This window comes from Sciurus vulgaris (assembly GCF_902686455.1).
Source record: "Sciurus vulgaris genome assembly, chromosome: X".
Classification (NCBI taxonomy): Eukaryota; Metazoa; Chordata; class Mammalia; order Rodentia; family Sciuridae; genus Sciurus; species Sciurus vulgaris.
In genome coordinates, this window is record NC_136471.1 from 95472602 (window position 1) to 95495263 (window position 22662).

The 22662-nt window shown below is 42.0% G+C and overlaps 1 long non-coding RNA gene across 1 annotated transcript; it reads right to left on the reverse strand.

Moving 5' to 3' along the window:
- Window positions 1–6044: 6044 nt before the first annotated feature.
- LOC306651375 lies at window positions 6045–21544 on the reverse strand. The gene is made up of 3 exons (XR_013761140.1): window positions 14665–21544; window positions 14308–14482; window positions 6045–6738 (listed from the first exon to the last, which is right to left on the reverse strand). It is a non-coding gene; the product is annotated as an uncharacterized lncRNA (long non-coding RNA).
- Between the last annotated feature and the right edge of the window lie 1118 nt (window positions 21545–22662).

Here is a 22662-nt window from a genome sequence, read left to right on the forward strand (position 1 = left end):
CATGATTACCACCCAGAGACTTTATGTCCCAGAGAATGTACTCCAGTTAACAGGAGGAAAAACAAAACAGAACAAAACAGAACGAAGTAGTGGGATACAAGGGTGAAAAATAAGCAAAGAAACTGGTATGGAGGCTGGGTGTGGTGTTGCACACCTGTAATCCTAGTGGTTTGGGAGGCTGAGGCAGGAGGATTGCAAGTTCAAAACCAGCCTCAGCAACTTAGTGAGGCTCTAAGCAACTCAGTGAGACCCTGTCTCTAAATAAAATATTTTAAGAAGGGCTGGGGATGTGGCTCAGTGGTTAAGTGCCCTTGGGTTTAATCACTGATATCAAAAAAGAAGGAAGGAAGGAAGGAAGGAAGGAAGGAAGGAAGGAAGGAAGGAAGGAAGGAAGGAAGGAAGGAAGGAAGAGAAAAGAATAGAAAAGAAAGAAAGAAAGAAACTGGTGTAGAATATGGGTACAGGTGTTCCTCAATTTACAGTGGATGGGATTATATCGTCATGAACCCATTGTATATTGAAAAGATTGTAAATTGAAAATATATTTAATCCATCCAAGGGGGTTCCTTGTTTCCCCTGTGGTGGTGTGGCAGACTGGGAGCTGCAGCTTACTGCCCAGCATCTCCAGAGAGGATTGGACTACAAATAACTTTCCTGGGAAGGGAAAAGCTTATGCTTGGATTGATTTAGAGACTTTTATTCCTTTCCCTCAATGCCTTGGAAGTTACATTTCATATTCCTGTTACTTTATCATTTATACAGGATTCTTAACTGAAACCTGGATTTTTTACCTATATAAAGTCACTGAGTAATAAATCTATTGTCTGCTTTTTAAATTCTTAGTTGCAGATGGACACAATACCTTTATTCTATTTATATGTGGTACTGAGGATCCAACCCAGTGCCTTGCGCATGCTAGGCAAGCGCTCTACCACTGAGCCACAACCCCAGCCCCCTATTATCTGCTTTTAAAACACCAGATCGTACATATCACGTTAACAAGAATAGCTTCATCTGCATCATAGGACACTTCCTCTCATAACTCAAGTTAATATTTTTGGTAGTTTAATTTTCAGCTTGTTGTCAAAAGTGTAAAAATTATATATTAATGTGACTGGGTGGAGTTTGGTGGTAGAACAATTGCAAGCCTACGTGCAGCCCCAACACTGCAAAAATAAAAATAATCAAGTAAAACTGATTTACAATTTTAAAATTGCAAAATTTGCATTCACAAGTAACTGAAAAATTTCACATTAAGTATAGAGGAGAAAAAGTATAAATCAAAATTATATATACAAGTAAATTCAGTTTTATAGAAATGATACATAGGAGTATGTTGGTTATGTGTGCCGTTTATTTCTAGAATGTAGTTCCTTTTTTCTTTAGTTCTGGGGCCCCAACCCAGGGCCTCACTCTACCAGTGAGCTATACCCACAATTCAAGTTCCTTCTGTTTTTGAAAAACTTTCAAGTGGCATGGATGACGTGTGTGTGTGTGTGTGTGTGCGCGCGCGCGCGCGCGAGCGCGTGTGAGTGAGAGAGAGAGAGACAGAGAGACAGAGAGACAGAGAATATGTGTGTGTGGAGGGAATAGGAATTGAACCCCCAGGGGCACTATACCACTGAGCTACATCTCCAGCCCTTTTTATTTCTTCTTTTGAGACATGGTTTCACTAAATTTCCCAGGCTGGCCTCGAACTTGCCATCCTTCTGCCTCAACCCACAGAGTAGCTGGGATTACAGGAGGCTCATGACCATTTTTATTTGTTTGATTTTCCTCCATTTGGGATAGGACCCAGGGCTTTGAGCATGTTAGGCAAGCATTCTACCAATGATCTACACCTCCAGACCCCTTTTAAATTTTGAGACAGGCCTTCAACCTTTGAGAGGTTTGATTCTCCTGCCTCAGCCTCCCCAGGTAGCTGGGATTATAGGCCAGCGCCAGGGCATGGTCAAGGATGATTCTTCTAACAAGAAGAGAAAACACTATTTCTCAAAGAAAGGGGTTGGGGTAGAGGGAAGGAAACAATGGAAGGCTATTTAATGGTGGCAGAAAAGGCTCTCTTTCCAATGGCAAGTGGTAAAACCATAAGGCAAAACTGTCCCTCCCTCTGCCTGAGACTCACACACACACACACACACACACAAGCGCACACACAGGACACGTGCATGCAGCAGTGCACTCTTGCATAGATGTACATGCGCACACTCCTACGGACATTTGTCCTTTTGGTGAGCACTGTGTAGCGCACACTGATGAATCATCCGGTGAGTCCTGTGAGAATCTGAACCAAATAGCTGTGTCCTATTAAGCGCACCAACAAAAATTCCCTGGAGTCTTACGAAAACAGACTGCGGGCCCCAGCCATATAGTTTCCAATTCAGTGCGTCTGGGCTGGAGTTGAGAATGTGCATTTGCAACACGTTCCCCATTGATCCTGATGCAGCCGGTTCTGAGACCACCCCTTTGTGTGTAGGAGTCAGTAACTGGAGGACAGCCTGAGCGAGCAAGGCCCTGGAACTTGTGGCTTTTAGGTTCCAGCACTGGTTGCTGGCTCGTGAGATGGGCCCCCTCAAATTGACAACCTGACTACACAGGATCTAACGTGGAGTGATCGAGTGCAGATTCACAAAGTATAAGTAGAGAAAAAATAGAATTCTAGAAAAGACGACAGATAGCAGTTTAGACAACAGAAAGAAAGATTTCAAATTCAAAGAAACAAAGCTGCTGCATCCAGGAGAAGCTCCCCCTGCAGAGAGAACAGCATGCAACCTGTTTTTCAGCCTTCCTGGTTGGGTAATTTTTTTTTTTTCAGATCCAAAGGGTGGGAGGAAAATGCATATATTTGGGGGTTGGGTGAGGGATGGTGGGGCTTTCGTGTATTTCTGGAGCAACACTGCCATCAAGAGGAATCTGTGAGGGCTGAAGTTGTAGCTCAACCGTAGAGCACTTGCCTAGCATGTGTGAAGGACTGGGTTCGATCCTCAGCACCACAAAAAATAAATAAATAAAATAGAGGTCCGTCAACAACTTAAAAAAAATTAAAAAAGAGGAATCTGTAAGAGTAATCCCAGCGACTGGGGAGGCTGAGGCTGGAGGCTCTTAAGTTCAAAGCCAGTCTCAGCAACTTAGAGAGGCCCTAGGTAACTGAGGGAGACCCTGTCTCAAATTAAAATAATAATAATAATAATAAATGAAGAGCTGGGGATGTGGCTCAGTGGTTAAGCACCCCTGAGTTCAATCCTCAATACCAAAAAAAAAAAAAAAAGGAATCTATGAGAAAGTTTCAAGTCAGGGTCAAATAAGAGGTGCCTGCAACATTAGAAAAGAATTCCTCTTAGTAGCAATTCCAGAAGACATGAAGAAAGATCCAGAAGCCAATGTGATGATGATTCCACTGATTAAAGATGGGATAAGTTGATTGGTATGAAGCCAGCTAGGTTCAAATTCCATTTTTGCTATTTATTCATTGTGTGACTCTGGACACGTTACTAAAGCTCTCTGTACCTCAGGTTCTTTATCTTTAAAACAGGTATATTAGTATTTTACCTACTTCATGAGTGGTTATGAGGATTCATGAATAGTGTGGAGGACTAGGATATAGCTCAGTTGGTAGAGTGCTTGCCTCACAAGTGCAAAGCCCTGGATTCAATTCCCAGCACTGCCAAAAAAAAAAAAAAAAAAAAAAGCATGAATAATGTGGAAAGTATTTTTGAACACATCTGCTTGCTTCTGACTCAAGAAGCTCTTCGCTGTTCTCTCAGAAATGACATAGAACCCCAGGTCGTTTGCCCACAATTCATGTTTGGTCAGCAATTACTGGCAAAATCTTGCTTGAATTTTTTTGGAGTTTTGTTATTGTTGTTTTTGAGTTCGTTCATTTGGGTACCAGGGATTGATCCCAGGGGCACTTAACCATTGAGTCACATCCCGAGCCCTTTTTATCTTTTTTATTTGCTATATGGTCTCGCTAAGTTGCATAGGGTTTCACTAAGTTACTGAGTTTGGCCTCCAACTTGGAATCCTCATGCCTCAGCCTCCTGAGTCACTGGGATCACAGGCGTGCACCACCATACCTGGTCCTGATTGTTTTTTGAGATGGGATCTTACTCTTACCCAGGATGGTCTTGAACTCCTCACCTCAAGAGACCCAACCACCGCAGTGTCCAGATTGCTGGGAATGCTGGAACTAAATGCATGCACCACCATGCCTAGATCAGTTTATTTTTCTCCGTTTTCTTTTTTTGGTTCTGGGGATGAAACAGGGTCTTCTGCATGCTAGGTAAGTGCTCTGTCACAGCTATACCCCCAGCTCAGGGAGGTTCTCAATCCACAGGGAAGAGCCATTGTAATGTAGATCACAAAGAACCCAATGGGGCCTCCTTTCTCCCAGGCTGAAATGTACTTGGCAACCATTTCAAGGCTTCCAGAATCTGTTATTAGAGACTGTACAGGAAAACATTACAATAGCAGGCCCAAGACTGCTATTCTTAGAAAGACCTACTTGCAAAGATTAGCCCTTGGTGGTGTTATGGACTGAATTTTGTCTCCCACAATTCATATGTTGAAGCCCTAATTTCCTGTGTAACTAGATTTGGAGACAGGACTTTTAAGGAAGTAACTAGGATTAAATGAGATCATAAGGGTGGGACTCTAAGTGCATAGGACTGGTGTCCTTATAAGAAGAGGAAGAGATAGCAGAGAGGTCTCTCCCTACCCTTGCACAGACAAAGCAAAGGTTATGTCAGGATACAACAAAAAGGCAGCTATCAGCCATATACAGTGGTGCATGCCTGTAATCCAAGTGAGTCAGAATGTTGAAGGCAGGAGTATCTCAAGTTCAAGGCCAGTCTTGGAAACTTAGTGAGACCCCGTGTTAAAATAAAAAAATAAAAATAAAAAGGACTGGGTAGAATGCCCCTGGGTTCAATCTTAACAAACAAACAAAAAAAATATAGCTGTGAGTATCACTATATGCTTAGTCCTGAGTCCTGATAGTGAATCATCAAATCTAAGTATGGTCCTGGGGAACCCCAACACTGAGTCTTTTCTACATAGTACCATGCAACTCATTTTCAAAGCCCCTCCATGAATCACTTTATTGCCAGTATTTCTGCCAGCTTCTTCAGGGCAGGGTCCTATCTTAGTCAGCATTGTGTCCCCAGGGCCTGACACTGTGTAGGATCTCAGTAAATGCTTGCTTGCTCAGGCTTTTAGTGTGTCAATGGGAAGCAGTCTGTGTACCAATAGACACTTAACCAGATTAGCTGGAAGAATAGCAAGTATAACTTGTTTGCAAACTTCATTATAATATTTTACTTATAATTTTTTTTTTTTTTGTTTTTGTTTTTGGTGCCAGGGATTGAACTCAGGGCCTTGTGCATGAGAGGCAAGCACTCTACCAACTGAGCTATACCCCCAGCCCCTACTTATAATTTTTAAATGCAGGTTTTTTTTTTTTCTTTTGGAACTGGGGATTAAGACCAGGGGTGCTTAACCGCTGAGCCACATTCCCAGCCCTTTTTATTTTTTATTTTGAGAGAGGACCAAAAATTTGCTTAGGGCCTCACTAAATTGCTGAGGCTGCCTTGAACTTGCAATCCTCCTGCCTCAGTCTCCCAAGTCGCTGGGATTACAGGCATGTGCCACCACACTCAGCTAAATACAGTTCTATATTTTTAACTATATCCAGTATCTCATGGCTAATAAGAATTATCTAGTAGCAATTAGACATCTTTAAAATGATACACACTTAGCTAGATATGGTGGTGCATACCTGTAATCCCAGTGACTGGGGAGGCTGAGGCAGGAGGATCATATGTTTAAGATCAGCCTCAAAAATTAGGCGAGGCCTTAAGCAATTCAGTGAGAGCCTGTCTCAAAATTAAAAAAGTAAAAAGGACTGAAGAGTATGTGGCTCAGGGGTAAAATGCCTCTGGGTTCAATCCCCAGTATATACAAAAAAAAAAAGATACCCTTGTGATTAGCAAATTTAGAATGTACAGTTGTCCCCTTTATTTGCATTTTCACTTTTTGTGGTTCCAGTTACCCATGATCAACCATGGTCTGAAAATATTAAGTGGAAAATTCCAACAATAAATAATTCATAAGTTTTAAACAACTACCACATATTGAATTGTTTTATTATTCATTATTGTTCATCTCTTACTAACCTAATTCCTAAGTTGAACTTTATCGCAAGTACATACACATAGTCAAAAGAATAGTATCTACAGAGTTCTCACTATTGAGGTTTTAGGCATCCAGTGGGGATCTTGGAACATATTCTCCATATATAAGGGGGACTACTGTACAAATAATGGCTGTTCACAAACTTAAATGTTAAGATCTTTCCACTGCAGAAAACCAAATATATCCCCCTCTCTACTGGCTGTTTTATGGCACCTGAATTTATAAAGTTTTATTGAATGATTTTAACCACTAGTGTCTGTGAATCATACAACAAATGATTCCCAAACTCAGTGACTGAAAATCTCTGGCACATTTTCTGAGGGCCATGAGTGCCTTATCTGGCTGTTTCTGGTGCTGGTTCTTCAAGAGGTTGGCAGTCAGGATGTGGCTGGGACTGTGGACTCATCTGAAGGCTTATTCCGGCAGGAGGATCTGCCAACATGACTGTTGACAGGAAGCTTGGGTTCATCACCACCTGGACCCATCCATAGGGCTGCCTGAAGTATCCTCAAAACACTACATCTGGCATCTCCCAGGGTGGGTGATCTGAGAAGGAGCAAGAAAGAAACAACAATGCTTTTTATCAAGTAGTTGCATAAGTTTGCACATTGTTTCTTTGTGAAATTCTAGTTGTTAGAATTGAGTTACTAAGTCTAGCTCACTCTCAAGGGGAGAGAAATGAAGCATCATCTTATGAATGAAGGATACTGTAGTTTGCATCTGGAAGGTCCCCCAAAGTTTCATGTGTTAAAACTTGGTCCTTAGCTTGGTGCTTTTGGAAGGTGGTAGAAACTTGAAGGGTGGGTGGGGTGGGTGGAACCTAATCTAGCACCATGGCACACACCTATAATCCAAGGCAGGAGAATCACAAGTTCAAGGTCAGCCTAAGTAACTTTGCAAGCCCCTCAGCAACTTAGTGAGACCTGGTCCCAAATAAAAAATAAAAAAGGGCTGGGGAATGTAGCTCAGTGATAGAGTATCCCTGGGTTTAACCCCCAGTACCCAAAAAAGAGGGGTGTCTACGGGGAGGTCTTTGGTTATTAGAGGCATGCCCTTGAAGGGACCCTGCAATTTCCTTCTCTTTTCTGTCTCTCTCTCTCTCTCTCTCTCTCTCTCTTTCTCTGTGTGTGTGTGTGTGTGTGTGTGTCTCGTGTCTCCCTGGTCCCAGCCATGAGGTGAATGGTTTTGCCACAGACTGCTGCCACAGGCCCAGAAGGAACAGAACCAATCAATCATAGACTAAAATCGCTAAACTGTGGGTCAGAATAAACCTTTTCAGTTGAAAAGCTAATTACCTCAAGTATTTTGTTGTAGTTATGGAAAGTTGACTAACATAAAGGAATATCAAAGAATTTGTAAGTGTATTATAAAAGCATCACACTAATACATTACAGGTTAACTTTCATGAACGATGATAGGGAACTGAATATGTTGGGTTTTTATTTTTTAGTGTTGTGATGGAACCCAGGGTATGTTTTTTTTTTTTTTGCGGTGCTGGGGATTGAACCCAGGGCCTTGTACTTGCAAGGTAAGCACTCTACCAACTGAGTTATATCTCCAGCCTCCCAGTATGTTTTATACATAAGGCATGGCAGTTAAAATTGAACCTCTGCTCTAGGTCCTAAACCTCAGAAGAACACATACTTTGGAGTATTTTTCTCAAAATGGTCTAAAACCCCCTTTGGTAACTGACTGACTGGAGCTACAAGTGCCACTTGAGTAAGATGCCCTGAATCTGAACTGGGACCCATTTGTCCCTGAGCCCCATTTATTCTTTCTGGAGGTGGTCTTGCCCTTTACCCTATGTGTAGGGTCAGATGCAAGCCTTGGGATCTCTGTTATTTATACTTATTAGGTTTTCCCAAGCTCCATGGCCAGTAGTGGGTGAGTGACCTGGCAAGTGGATCATTCCCACTGGCTGGTGTGGCATTTCTTTCACACATCCCATGAGATTGGACCTCATAATGGTGCTGACATGCTGATTTTGGGTGGCTCTTATTTAAGTCATTTACAGGACAAGTTCAAGACTCTAGGCTACCAACAATCACTGCAAACACTTGAACTTGAGTTGCATGTATAGGCCCATGTATCAGCTATCACCCATCAGCATTCCAACTGAGGAGCCAGCTCCAGTGTAGAGCATCCCAAGGTGTTAGGGATATTGGCAGATGCCTTTTTTCTCTGTCACTGGCATCCAGGACAGTCATTTCCTCCAGAGGTTCCACACATGATGTCAGGCAGTCCTCTGGGCCACACTTACGTTCTTCAACAACTTTCAAAACTATTGTTCCATAACTACTTAGAACAATGTCCTCTCAGCTCCCATCAGTGTAATGATATTGGGATTACCCAGGTCAGGCTGAAGTCATGCCAGATGAGAAATGAATATTCTTTGTACAGAGTGGGGATGGGCTCCGTGCCGATCCTTCCAATTGGTGGTGCTGTGTGTAAGGCAGGGGAATGGTCAGTCTTGAAAGAGATTTCATTCTAGGAATGCAGCAATTACTGTTTAAAGAGTTCAAGAGAAGCCATGGTTAGAAGATGTGTTGTTCAACCATTTTGTTATAAAATTTCAGATGGTAAATTTAACACAACCAGAGAATGAATTACTGTTCATATTTTTCTCCATACTCTGAAGCTTCCGTGGTCTTTATTAATGAAGCACAGTAACACATTATGAGTCACCAGTGGCCAACCCAATGGATGATGAGTCATGCATAATAATGTAATGAGCAGGAAATAATCTGAGGGGGTTGGGGATGTAGCTCAGTGGTAAAGTGCTTGCTTACCATGTACAAGGCTCTGGGTTCAATTTCCAGTACCTCAAAAAAAGTAAAACTAATTTGAACAAATCATATTTGAATCTACAGAGACAAGATTTATATTTCTCCAATACAAACATTGTGAGAAGCAACAGTGTTACTACCTTCTTGTGATAGGAGACATGAAGTTAGCCAGGAATAGCATATTTGACAATAAAGAACATAAATAAAGAACATGGAGTAGAACTTAGTGATTCACACCTGTAATCCCAACTATGTGAAGACTGAGGGGAGAGGTTCACACATTTGATGCCATCCTGGGCAACTCAGTAAGACCCTGTCTCAAAATTAAAAATAATAAAAAGGGCTGGGATATAAAGCTCAGTGGTAGAGCACTTGCCTAGTATGTGTGAGTCCCTGGGTTCCCTGTACCACACACACACAAAGAAGGAGAAGGAGAAGGAAAAGTGTGATGGGCTGACAGATCTGACTCCATGAGAATATTATAGGCCAGACTCTAAGGGAAATGACTAAACAGACTCCATTTTGCTCTGAGACCCCATGTTATGTAGGAAATAAGCTTCTCCCATGGGAACACCCCGCCTCTGTGCCCATCATCAGTTACTTAGTGTGACATGTTTAATATACAATGGCAACTCCTATGTAGTGAAGAATTGCTCTCTTTTGATTCCTATTGCTCCTAAACAATGTACCATGTGAACAGTGATTGTGTGGATGTTAGCAACCATTCTTTAGTTTGTACCTAGGTAAGGGTCATTCTGACCCACTTCCCCCTCTGTCGATGATCTCATGATGTTAATGTGTAATTTCGAATCATAGCAACAGACACTTATGATTAATGTGATTTTTGGTTTAAGAACCCCTACAACCCTATAGTCGGGGCTGTTCTCCCAATAGCCATTTTTTGGGGCATTGTGAGAGACAGTCAGCCAGCCGGCTTAATAAAGACTCTCAAATTTGGACTTCTCCGTGGTGATCGGTCTGTTCTTAAGTTGCACCCCATAACAAAAGGAGGAGAAGGAAGGAAGAAAAGAAAAAAAGGACACGGAAAATGGTTTTCCTAGACCTGAACAGGGAGAGATGGAGCCTGGAGACTGTGCAGGTTCCTCATGTGGATGGAGTGGATGATAAACATAAATACTTCTTCTCTATACATTCATCTAAATTGTCATCAATAAATCTTAATATCTAACATGAACCTATGATATTATAGTGTATTTTTATTCTAATTACTTATGTGGATGGAGGCCCTGCAAGAAATATTTGTCTGGGGCCCCGCACACTTTACAGGCAGCGTGGTATGCAGCTTCTAAGATGGTCCCTGTTGATCCCCATCTCCTGGTATGTGTACCCTTGCATAATCCCCTTCTTCTGAGTGTGGACTGGATTTAATGACTTGTTTCTAACAAACAGACTACGGCAGAAATAATGGGATATTGTATGGATTCAGTTTGACCTGACTCTAGTCATCTTTAGTCATAAACACCATGATGGCTTCTGAATAACCCTACTCGGTTGTCCCTAGAGGCTGAGAGCCACATGGAGAACTGAAGAGTTCCTGCCAACAACTAACACCAACCACATGTCATGTGAGTAGGCCTTCTTGGAGGCAGAACCCTCCAGCTCCAGTCAAGCCTTCAATGGACTACAGCCCCGGATGCAACCTGGTGAGAGACCCTGAGCCAAAGCTGCACCTAGTTTCCAGATCAAAAGAAAGAGTAAGATAATGATGTTTCTGGATTTAAGTGATTAAAAAAAATTTTTTAAGACAAAATGTCTCAAAGGATAATGATCAAGTTTATTTTCAAAGAAGTCAGTGAATGCCACCTCTAATTTATAAAAATGGATAAATGAAACTTTTATGTTGGAAAAATCCTGATATATAATATATAATAACTCTGAGACATAGTACACAAAATATGCCAAAAATATCAATTGGGCTGGGGTGTAGGTCAGTGGCAGAACACTTGTCTAGCATGATTTTCTAGGTGTCCTGGTGAAATCTCAAAGAGAGTTCTAGGTACAGAAAGAGATCATTAAACTTCAATCTAATTTAATTTTTCTCTATATTTATGTGTGATTTGGGTAAGGCAGAAATCAAAAACTTCATCCCAGGAGATTTGGACACTTCATTAAAACAGGTATCTGAGAGCTGGGAATATAGCTCAGTTGATAGAGAGCATGCCTTGCATGCAAAACGCCCTGGGTTCAATCCCCAGCACCACAAAAACCAAACAAAACAGGTACAATATCAGTAACTATTTAATCAAATGTCAATAAAACATATCAAAATAAACATAGAGGGGCTGGGGTTGTGGCTCAGTGGTAGAGCGCTTGCCTAGCATGTATGAGGCACTGGTTTCAATTCTTAGCACCACATATGAATAAATGAATAAAAATAAAGGTCCATCGACAACTAAAGTATATATAAATAATTTTAAAAATAAAAAAATAAACATAGAAAGTAACATGATTGGGACTGGGGGTGTGGCTGTAGAGTACTTGCCTAGCATGTGCAAAGCCTTGGGTTTCATCCATAGCATGCATGCATGTGTGGATGCACACATACACACACACACATCTCAAACACACACACACACACACACACACACATACACACACACAAAGAAAACAAAAGAAAAAGCAACAATTCTAAAAAAACTTAATTGAGCAAATTGTGTTCTTCCTATTTTTTCTCCAAAATTAAGGGCATTATAAAGCACAAAATGGGGGCTGAGGTATAGCTAAATGGTAGGGTACATGCTTAGCATGTATAAGGCCCTGGGTTTCATCCACAACACCAAAAATAATGACAACAAAGCACAAAAAAACTAACCCAGTAAGACACAGAGCCTTTGCTGTCTAGGCAGAGTAAACAGAAAGTAAGTAATAACCATTCATGTTTTTATTCTTTTTATGTGGGTGGGGTACTGGGGATTGAACCCGGGGTGGTTTGCCATGGATCTACATCCTCAGCCCTTTTAAAATTTTTAATTTAATTTAATTTAATTTTTGGTACTGGGGATTTAACCTAGGGGTGCCTTACCACTGAGCTACGTATCCTTTTTTATTTTTTATTTTGAGACAGGGTATCACTAAGTTGCTGAGTGCCTTGTTAAGTTAATGAGGCTGACCTTGAACTTGTGATCCTCCTGCCTCAGCTTCCCAAGCTGCTGGTTTACAGGCATACACCACTGTGTCCAACTAACCATTCATGATTTAAGCAAAGACAATAACAGTAAACCAAGAAGATAAGCAAATAGGTCCATTAAAAATCAGTAAACCTCTCTAAGATGTGAACACATTGTATAAGCTCCTCCAAGCCTTGGGTATCATAAACCAAGGCAAATAAAATTCACTTCTCAAAGCTTTATCCTTCATTGTTCTTTTTCATATTCTAGAATGGATTGACACTTTCCTTAAGAACAGATGTTAGGGGCACATACAATCAGCTAATTTCATAGGAATTCCCAACTAAGCCAGGTGTGGTAGCATGCACCTGTAGTCCTATTATTTGCAAGGTATTTTTGGGGGCAAGGTATTGGAGATTGAATTCAGGGGGCTCTACCACTGAGCTACATCCTCAACCTTTTTTATTTATTTATATATTTATTTATTTATTTATTTCTGCGGTGCTGGGGATTGAACCCAAGGCCCTGTGCTTGCAAGGCAGGCACTCTACCAACTGAGCTATGTCCCCAGTTCAACCTTTTTTATTTTATTTTGAGACATGGTCTCTATGTTGCCCAGGCTGACCCTAAGATTGCAATTCTCCTGCCTTAGCCTCCTGAGTAGCTGGGATTATAGGACTGTACCACCATACCCCACAGTGCTTATTAATCTTTATTAGTAATCATAAAGAGATCCTTTCATTTGATAATCATTACAAAATAATTTGTAGACACCCTCCAAAGATAGAAAAATGACTGGGCGTGGTGGTGCACACCTATAATCGGAGCAGCTTGGGAGGCTGAGACAGGAGGGTCAAGAGTTCAAAGCCAGCCTCAACAACAGCGAGGCCCTAAGCAACTCAGTGAGAACTCGTCTCTAAATAAAATATGAAAGAAGTCTGGGGATGTGGCTCAGTGGTTAAGCATCCCAGATTTAATCCCCAGTCCAAAAAAAAAAACTTGCCTATAATCACAACAAAAATAAAAATATTACAGAGGGGTAGACAGATAGAATAGCCGGGCCTTAGCTGTTTATTTGATCTTGTTTGACCTATGTGAGGAGCAGGGAGATATCCAGTACAAATTTCTTTTTCTTTTGACTGCCACTAGTATAGCCCTTCTAAATCTCCACATTCATTTCTGTACTCCTGTTCAAGAACCCACAGTGGCTCCCGCGTTTGTATCATGTGGATCCCAGTGATTATTCAGTTTCACTACCAAGTTGTCATCTATCTGCATATGTATTGAGGACAAGGTGTTCACTATGTGTCACATTCACGACAAGCAAGGCCAGGAGTAAATGCTACTCTCAGTCTGTGTCACTAGGTAGATTTTAGAAGGTCATTGGGAATGTTGACTCCCTGCCAGCAGTAGTCTTATCTATTTTGCCCATTCTTATACCTGGCACACGTAGCAACTCATTCAATATATATCAGAAAAATGAATGAATTTATTTCCCAGCCCTCAAAATGGTCTCAAGGACACTGAGGTATAGAGTAGTAAAGTGACTAATCTAGGAACATGTGGTGTAGTAATGGGAAAACTGAGATTTTACCTGGGTCCCCATTAAGTACCCAGTGGCTACCTATTTCTTTTCACATCCCCTCTCCCCAAGCCTTTCTTGGCAGTGATAGGGAAGGACATACACTACCCAGACCTCCTTTCAAGGAGGGAATATAACAGGCAGGCAGCCTCCAGCTGTCAGTGCCATCAAGGCCTTCCTCAGCTGCAGAGAGCCAAGTCCCCCACCCCTCCATGACTGTGCCCTTCCTGGGGATATAGTCTCCTTCAAATAGGGGGCATTCTGCTGGGTCATTCCTGCTCCAGAGATCTCTACTCGGTTGGCCAAGTCTTTGTGTGGCCCATACAGACCTTGAGCTTTCCCTCTATCCAATCCTGCCTCCTTTTGTTTCCCTTTGTAGGAATTGATCCCTAATAAATATGTTGTATTCCAAACTCCATCTTGAATTCTGCTTCCAGAAAATCAATCCAATGACATTGGCTGTCCAGCAAAGTCCCCATAAAATGCCCCAGTAAAAGATTGGACCTAACATTGCATTCACCAAGAACGACACCAGTTTGGGGGAAGCAGAGTAGTGGAATGGCCACCTTGCTTCTCAGCTGAATGTATATATAAAAGTAGTTGAATCAATAAAGCTTACCTGAGAAAATTGGAGGGATGTAGCGTGAAATAAAAGGTGCAGGAATTGACCATAGGGAATGTCTCTGGCACTGTGTGCTATAAAGCTGAGCCCAAATCTCTTTCTCTGCTTCCTGGTGCCATGTTCCCAGCTGCTTTCCTCTGCCACAGTCTTGCAACATGATGTTCAGCCTCACCTTGGGTCCCAAAGAATGGAGTCAGTTGTCTATGGACTAAGACCTTTGAAACCATGAGCCACAGAATAAACTTTTCCTTCTCTAAAGCTGAGCCCAGCACAATCAGGCAAGTAAGATAGAACAAGAAAACCCAGGACTGGCTTTTCTTCCGAATACTTCTGGGCCAGGGCAGTGGCACGCACCTGTAATCCTAGCTCCTTGGGAGGCTGAGGCAGGAGGATTGTAAGTAAGAGGCCAGCCTTGGTAACTCAGTAAGATCCTGTTTCAAAATAAAAATAAAATAAAATGGGCTGGGGATGTAGCTTAGTGGTAAATCACCGAGTATCCAGTACCAAACACACACACAAAAATTATTGTCAGGATTTAAATTATGTCTTGTTTGATGTTTTCAATATTTTAAATACTTCCTTGATGCTTCCTTAGTATTTCACCTTTTGTTATGGAATTATTTCTCATTCTTTTTCAAGTGATTTGGAAGTTCTGCCCCTGTTTGTGTGTGTGTCTGTTTTTCATGGTACTGAGGAGTAAACCCAGAGCCACAGATATCCTAGGCAAGTACTCTACCACTGAGCTACGTTCCAAGCCCTTTTTATTTTATTTTGAGACAGATCTTGCTAAGTGGCCTAGGCTAGCCTCAAGTTTCCTCCTGCCTCAGCCTTCCAAGTAGCTGAGATTGCAGGTGTGAGCCACCAACTTCCAGCTTCTATCTTTGCTTTTAATTCAATGTATGGTTACCTTTACGGTTTTGTTTTGTTTTTGAAGTACTGAAGATTAAACTAAGGGCTTTGTACATGCTAGGTAAGTGCTCTTCCACTGAGTTACATTCCCAGCCTACCTTTAGGCCTTTTTGTTCTATAGTGCTAGATATCAAATCTGGGGCTTCACTCATGCTAAAAGTACTCTACAGTTGAGCTTTGCCCCAGCCCTCACCTTAAGGTTTAAAAAACAACATTTGAACCTACTTACATTTATGCAATTATCAGCAACAGAAATTAAAGAATATCTATCCATTTCTTCTTTCCTTTGGGAATTGAGTGTGAGTTCCCCTGGGTTACACAGATGGATTTCCATGCTATGAAACACACACTGGCTGTGGTATAGGTATATTTGAAGTAACAGACTGGGAAATGGAACCCCATGAGTCACACAACCTGCAGATTGGAAATACAGGGATCAGACAGACAGGATCTAGATACTCCTGATGTCATACTGACTGAGATATGAACGCTTCTGGCGTACCACCGTCTGAAGCATGGAAACTTATGGAACCACACAGAGTAGGGAGTCAGCAGTCCTCTGGTAACCAAGACTAGAATGTGGACACTCCTGGTTACATATGCACTGGGGTACGAAACTTTCTGGGTCATACATGGGGTACGATCACTTCTGGGGTCACACAGACCAGGATGTGGAGACTCCTGGGTTCACCTAGAGTCAGGTATAGATCATAGGGGTATCCATATCCACATCCTAGTCTGTGTCTCCACTAGAATCCACATTTGTTTCTGAGAACACCCCATTAAATCAGGACTGTAGTATATTTCCCCAGGAGTAGCCATTTTGAAGTCCTGATTCAGAACAGAATGCTACTAATGCTGGAATCTTTACCATAAATTCCGGCTTGAAATTTTATCAAAGAGGCATGGATATTGAAAGGCTTAACAATGGCCCACATTTATGATGAGAAAATAGACATTGGTGGAAAAAGAAAATGTGGTACATATGCACAATGAAATATTACTCAGACATAAAGAAGGATGAAGTAATGGCATTTGCCAGTAAACGGATGGAACTGGAGACTATCATGTTAAGTGAAATAAGCCCATTCAAAAAAACCAAAGGCTAAATGTTCTCTCTGACATGCAGATGCTAACACACAATAAGGGTTGGAGGGAGGGAAGAAAAGAAGCTCATTGGATTAGAAAAAGGGGAATGAAGGGAGGGGAGGTGGGATGGGAATGGGAAAGACAGTAGAATGAATTGGACATAACTTCCCTATGTTCATATATGAATACGTGACCAGTGTAACTCCATATCATGTTCAACCACAAGAATGGGAAGTTATACTCCACGTATGTATGGTATGTCAAAATATACTCTACTGTCACGTATATCTAAAAAGAACAACAACAAAAAAGAAATAGGGCATGGATGATGAACCAATTAACCTATGCCAGGGTGAGTGGGTGAGTACTCTAAAACCAGAGGGTATTGATGGCAACCTCACTAACCAAAGCCCTTGTTTAAGCTCAGGTCAGAGAAGCATTAACAGTGGTGTCCTCATCAGAGGCCTAGGTTGAGGTGACACTATCAGGGGAGAATTGATAGTGAAAAAATGAACAGAGATCATGGTTACAATTCAGATAAGAGGGGCATTAGTGAAAGAAGAGTTAATACACACAGTTCAATAAGATACCAAGAATAAAGAGGGCCAGATTTAAGGACAGTAAGAGGAGCCAATATTTTTAATTAGTTAACAATTATTCTGTTTGGATATCTAGATGGAGGTGTGAGTATTGATAGAATAGTCAACAAATGCTTGAATTCAGACTAGAGGGTTATTCATGGTATAGTAGTTAACAGAGGCCCTAGTTTAGGATGAGACCAGAGAAAAAGAGATGGGGACAACTAAATGAATATCTGGGTGAGGTCAGTTGAGAGGGGAACAGATTCTGGAATATTTGACAAAACCTGGGGAAATTCAGACTCTAGGTGCACTGATGTTGGAAGCAATAACAACTGTACAAGTTCAACAATAGATCCTCAGGGTACCAGTGATGGAGCATCAGAGGATTCAGTTCAAGGCTAAACCAGAGGGAAATGATGGTGGTATATTTAACAAAGGACTGGGTTTGAACCCAGGCCTGAGGTGAAAAGATTTTGCAAGAGTTAATTGGCTGTGTTGGGTAACTAGACAAGAATATCTTTGATTATGGAAGAGTAAGCATTTAAGTCCTGGCTAAAAATCAGACTAAACCAGGTGTGATGGCTCATGCCTGTAATCCCAGCAACTCAGGAGGCTGAAGTAGGAGAATTCCAAGTTAGAGGCCAGTCTAAGCAACCTAGTGAGATCCTATCTCAAAATTTAAAAAGAAAATTAAAAAGGGCTGGTGATGTTGTTTAGTGGCAGAGAAACCCTGAATTCAATCCCTAGGACCACAAAAATTTTTTAATGTAGAAAAAGAATCAGATCAGAGAGTAAGGATAGTGGAAGAGCTTCTATTAAGAATTGGGATAACATTAAAGGTGAAATAACTTTGAAAGGGAACTTCAGTTTGAGAACAGGCCAGATGGTCATTGATGCTGTAGTGGTTAACAGTGAACCAGACTTAAGGTCAGACCAATGGAGCACTGATAGTTTAACGGTTAAAATGGCCTGTTCAAATTAAGACTAGAGGGGACTAGAGGTTGCATAGTTAAAAAGAAGCCCAGGTGTGATCAGCGTGGCATTCTTGGATCAAGAATTAATAGAGGTCTGGATTTGATTTGAGACCAGAAGGACCTTTAAGCTGGATTATCAAATGAAGGCCTGATTTCAAGGCCATGCCAGAAGAGCAGGGATGGTTTGATGGTGAACAGAGACATTTGTTTTTTAAGGTAGACTAGGATACTGATGGTGGACTTGGTAACAGAAAAGGTCAATCAGAGAGGTAAGGATAGTTCAAAATCAAAACAGAGACTTGATTTTAGAAATTAAGAGAAGTGTCAGTCAGTTCAGGGTCAGACCAGAGGACCAATAATGGTGGAAAAGTTTAGTGAGGCCCAGGTTTGAGGTTGGGCAGAGGATACCAAGGGTGGAATAGTCAACCAAAGCTCTCGGTTTTGATTGGATGAGGGGTCTGTCATGCTTATTTAGTTAAGAGATGTCCACGTGAATATTCAGATCAAAGTGGGTCTTGATAGAGACAAAGCTAATAGAGTCTGGGTTCAAGGTCAGACCAGATATGCCTTCATGGTTTTAGAGTTCAGAAAGGTCCAGCTAGAGCAGAGAGCCAGTGATGATAGGATATTAACAAGAGACCCAGACTGAAGGTCAAAAAAAGAATTTTCAGCCAGAATTTCAGTTTCAAATGAGATCAGAGGGGTTCTGATGGTGGAATAGTTTGCAGAAGTTCAGGTTCAAGGACAGAACAGGGGGAAACAACCATGGAATAGTAAATAAGCACACAGGCCTGAGGCCTGCCCTGGAAAGAATTGATACTGCAGGTGTGACCAGGGCCCAAGGTTCAAGATCAGATCAAAGCAGCAGTTACTGAGAAATAGTAAATAAAGGCCAGGGTTTGAAGCAATATCAGAGGGTATAAATAGTGGACTAGTTTACTGAGGTCAAGGCCAGAAGAGCACTGAGTGTGGAAAAATTTTCTTTATTTTTTCTGCAGTGTTGGGGATTGAATTCAGGACTTGGCACCTGCTGGGCAAGCCCTTGACCACTAACCTACATTCCAAGCCTGAGTGTGGAAAAGTTAATAGAGGTTCAAATTCAGATATCAGATCTGAGGAGCACTGACCATGAATTCACTGAGGCCTGGATTCAAGGGCCTGGCAAATAGCCCCCCACCATACTGGGGATGGAAGCCAGGAGTTCTCTACCACTGGGCTACACCCTAGCCCTGTGTATTTTGAGACAGGATCTTGTTAAGTTGCCAGGCTAACCCTGAATTTGCGATCTTTCTGTCTCAGTCTCCTGAGTAGCTGAGATTGCAAGCATGCATCGTCATGCTTGGATGGCAAAGAGTTACTGATGGTGGGATCATAGAGTCCCAAACTGGAGTTTAGAGCACCATAACACTGACAGGAGAGAGGAAAAAACTCAGGTTCAAAGTAAAATTAGGGGTCTTGATGCTGGAAGCATTGCCGGGCATGGTGGCATAGGCCTGTAAACTTGGAAGGCTGAGGCAGGAGGATCACAAGTTCAAGGCCATTCACAGTAATTTAGTGAGACCTTCACAAAATAAAAGATAAAAAAGGCAGGGGAGGACTGGGGAGATAGGTGTCGGTAGAGTGCTTGCGTTGCAAGCACAAGTCCCTGAGTTCAATCTCCAGCACCGCAAAAAAAAAAAAAAAAAAAAAAAGGCAGGGGAAGTCACTCAGTGATAAAGGATCCCTGGGTTCAACTACCAGTGCCAAAATAAATAAATAAACAAAAGATGGTGGGAGCATTAACAGAGGCCCAGGTTTAAGCATATGCCAGATGGATACTTATGGTGGTAGTCTTTAAAATACATGGGTTTGAGGTCATACTAGACAAGCATCAGTTAAGGAACCATTAAGAAATGCCCAGCGGCCAGGCATGTTGGTACACACCTGTAACACCAGCAGCTCTGGAGACTGAGGCAGGAGGATTGAAAGTTCAAAGCTAGCCTCAGTAACTGAATAAGGCTCTAAGAAACTTAGTGAGACCATCTCAAAATAAAAAATAAAGGGTATGTGGCTCAGTGGCTAAGTGCCCCTGGGTTCAATTCCTGGTACAAAATAAAGAAAAAAGAAAGAAATGCCCAGAGGCTGAGGATGTAACTCAGTAGTAGAGAGCTTGCTTAGCATGTGATGTGCAATGTTCAGGGTTTGATTCTCCAGCACCACAAACAAACAAAAGCCCAGATTTTAGGTCAAAGAGTGATGTTAGAATAGTTAAGAGGCCTGGGCTTAATTATGGACTACACAGGTATTAATGGTCCAACTGCTAATATAGAGGTGTTGACTGGAATTGACACCATTAGAGAACTGACAGTGAAATAACAAATAGAGGCTCAGATTCAAGGTCAGGATTGAGGATCCTCAGAGCAAAAGGACACTGCTCACAGAGTAACTAACAGAAGCTTAAGTTCAAGGACAGTTTAGAGGATGGTTGCTGGTGGAATATCTTACAGAAGCCCTGGTTTGAGACTTGACCAGTGGTAACTGACTGGTGGGGTAATAATTAATAAATGCCCACTTCTAGGCTCCTGCCAGAGAGGCTCTTGATGGTCAAGTAGTTAAACATAACAGTTCAAAGTCAGACAAGGGGCATGGACAAGTTAATGGAGGCCCAGCTATAAGGGAATAGGAGAGTGGCATTGATGGTGGAATGGTTAACAGAGCTCCAGATCTAATGTCAAATCAGAGGCACAGTGATGATGGACAAGTTAACAGAGGCCCACGTTTGACCAAAATGTTATTTTTTATTCTTTATTATTTGTCCAGTTTTTATTTCCTCTTAGATTTTCAGCCAAAGAAAAGTATCAACAAGAAGAATTTAAAATAGAAATGTTAACTCTGCCACCTCAAAAATTTCACAAGGAGGAAACCCCCCAGAATCATGCACAACAATCATGACCAATCATCCTGAATCCAGACTCAATAAACCATGAAGAGTGTAAAGAAAAGAAGTTAAGAAAACTGAGTGCTCCATAATTATCTTGCCATCTAGAGGCCTTGGCTGAAAGTGAGCATCTATTTAGTGTGGCATATGGTACAGAAAAGAGTTAACATGGCAGATCTGAACTGCTTTCCTTGGAAAGGCCTGCTTCAAGGTTGGTTCTGACTGCTGTCTGGGAACTTATATTTCAGAAGTGTTCCCACGTCTCCCTAAAAGGTAAGGATGGCTCACTGTGCCTCAATTATTTGCACAAGGAATGTGGTTCATGCCAAACACCTGCTTTCCTTCTGGGAGTCTGGAATTTGGATAAGGGCCAGTGTGCTGGGAAGGGGGTGTCTCTGTGACTAGCCCTCAATAAAACCCTAGTCCTGTGTCTCTGATGAGCTTCCCTGGTTGGCAACATTTCACATACTGTCACAACCCCATTACCAGGAGAACTGAGCACATCCTATGAGTTAACTGGGAGAGGACCCTTGGAAACTTGTGCCTGGTCTCCCCACAACGTGGCTCCAGGCACCATTTCCCTTTGCTAATGGTGTTCTGTATTTTTGGTGTAATAAACAGTATTCATGAATACAACTATATGCTGGGTCTTATGAGTCCTCCTAGCATATTACTGAACCTGCAGTTGATATGGGGACAATGATACACAATATGTGTGAATGACCCAGCTCCCTATGGCTTATCACCATTTGCCTAAGTTCTGTCAGAGGTATCAAGTATCAGAATTGCCAAATATCAGAATTGCCAAATATCAGGAAACTGAACAAATTATTTTCCTGCCCCAAGAAGATTGGTGGTGTTAGTTCTGGAGCTCAACAATGTTGGGACACCAGGTTGGAGTCTGACTTTGTTGACTGACCCTGAGGTCCTAAGATATTAGTCACAGTTCAAATTGACATATTCATGGCAGCATACAGAGCCAGAGGGAAGGACATTTCTTGGTCATTCTGATTATTAACAAGGGACTTAGGTTATTTATCCCTGTCAAAATCCAAATGATCTCTCCTTACTCAGGGTACCTTACTGAACATCACTTTTTGGTTTCTGAGCTCTTGAAGCGCTTGATGTGGGCCCTGGGTGGGCACAGGAGGAGAAAGGAGTGGTCTGGGAGATTTGCCATTGCCTCCATCCCACAGCAGAAGCCCCAAGCTGTCTCAGGGTCCACGGATATCTGCACCAGCTGGGTGCTCCAAGAAATCAGCATCTCTACTCCCTGCTTGTGGAAAACAGTCCAATATAAAAGTAGGGGCCCACTCAGGCAGGAACTATCATTTGGAAGATCTGCAGAGTCACAGCCTCCTGGAGGACCTGGCAGAGTTCTACAGCCTAATATGATGAATCCCCTGGGACAGAACCCAGCATCATTTACCCAACTCCTCCACTGTCACCAGATCATGTTCCTCTGCTTACAACCGGTGACTTCTCCTTCACTCAAGAAAAAGGCTGACGTCCTCACGATGGCCCATGAACCCCTAACAGCACCTGGCCTGTTTGAACTCACCTATTACCACACTCAGGCCTACAGTGATCCTTCAGGCACCCTCTATAGCCTCCAGTGCATTTGTTCGGGCTTTTTTTCTTTGTCGAGAATGTTCTCTCCCACACACAATGGCTCCCTCTCATTTCATTCTGGACTTCTGTCTAAATGATACCGTCAAGAATGTCTTCCCTAATGACATCACCAAAAGGACTGCAACCCCCACTTCCACACTATCTCCCTTCCTTGCCTTATTTTTCTTCACACCACTTATCTTTAGCTGACTTATTACATATAGATGCTTCCTGATTTGCAACGGGGTTAGATCCTGATAAATACATCATA